Source organism: Ipomoea triloba, chromosome 11 (assembly GCF_003576645.1).
Source record: "Ipomoea triloba cultivar NCNSP0323 chromosome 11, ASM357664v1".
NCBI classification, from domain to species: domain Eukaryota; kingdom Viridiplantae; phylum Streptophyta; class Magnoliopsida; order Solanales; family Convolvulaceae; genus Ipomoea; species Ipomoea triloba.
The window spans coordinates 25021756-25023477 of record NC_044926.1 but is presented as its reverse complement, the minus strand read 5'-3'; positions in this window follow the sequence as shown (position 1 = coordinate 25023477).

Sequence of the window (1722 nt, the reverse complement as noted above, 5' to 3'; positions counted from 1 at the left end):
TTTTTTTTTTTTTTTTTTTTTTTTCTAACACTTCTAATCTACACCAATGTGCACCAGAAGGTATAACAATGTGCATTACAAGGCACAAAGATGTGCAATCGAAGTAGTTATGATAGAAAACATGAGAGTTATTCAACTTCAGCCTTGTTGAAGCGATTGCTCTCACAATAAATAATAATAATAATAATAATAATAATAATAATAATAAGTGGTGGCGGTGGCGTTGGTGGTGATGTTGGTGTTGGTGGTGGTAGTAGTGGAGATGGAGATGGTGGTGGTGGTGGATGGTGGTTTGATGGCGTTGTTGGTGACTTGGTGGTGTTAGTAATATGAAAACTGGCATAAAAAATATGATAATAATAATACGAAAACTAGCATGAAAAATATGATAATAATAATTGAAAACTAGCATAAAACAAATATGAGAGAGAAGATAAATATGAAAAAAAAAATAAAGAATTCCAAAAATATATTTTCAAATTGTGTTTTTGTTACTTTAATTAATACGGAGTATTTTTTTTAAAAAATTTATTTCCCTTGAATATCTAAACACCAAAAACACTGAAGTTGAAGTCGCTCATATTTTTTTAAAATTTTTATTGATTTGAAATTTTATTGTTGAGTGAACAAAACTGTAATAAGGAAAACTATGTAAAAATGACGCACTATGCAACAATATATATATTCTGGTGCGGAGATGCTCCCAAGTGAAAACTAGGGTTAGATCTGAGGCATTGATCAAATCTAGATCAACGGTTCAAATCAATAAAAATTTTAAAGAAACATGAGCGACTTCAATCGCATCCATCTTCTTCATGCTTACTCAAACATAACAACTCCACTATTTGTTATTATATTGCTATCATATTATTTTTCTTTTGAATTAGATAATTGTGAACAACAAAATCTAGATCGGATCATTTTGAACTTGGGAACTAAAACTTAAAAACACCAGTATTGTTGAGTGAAAAAAAAACTGTAAAAACGACGCACTTTAAGAAGGAAAACTATGCACTTTAAGAAGAAAAACACCGAATCTAAAATTTTAGACCAATGCACCTTAAGAATTAAAATCATGTACCTAAAACTTTAGGTTGACACACTTTAAACACACAAATCACGCACCTTAAGAAGGAAAACAATTGATGCAGCTTAAGCAGTTAAGCAAAAAACCTAGGCCTTTAAGCACAGTTAAGTTTCAACAACTGATGCACCTTAAGCACATAGCACAAAATTCACGCACCTTAAGAAAAAAAAAAACCACGCATTTTTAATTTAACTTAGATGCAAAAAGACCAAATTTCCATTGCGTTTTTAAAATATTTGTTAATCTTACACATCACAAAATTCACGTACCTTAAGCAAAAAAAACCACGCATTTTAAATTTGACTTAGATGCAAAAAGACCAACTTTTCATTGCGTTTTTTAAATATTTGTTAATCTTAGACGTTGATTTAGGCAAGATCAATGACTCTCATATCACCACACTTTCGCACCTAGGCCCACCATCTACATTTGAACTTAATTAATTAATTAATTATATATATATATATATACATACATACATACAANTTTTTTTTTTTTTTTTTTTTTTTTCTAACACTTCTAATCTACACCAATGTGCACCAGAAGGTATAACAATGTGCATTACAAGGCACAAAGATGTGCAATCGAAGTAGTTATGATAGAAAACATGAGAGTTATTCAACTTCAGCCTTGTT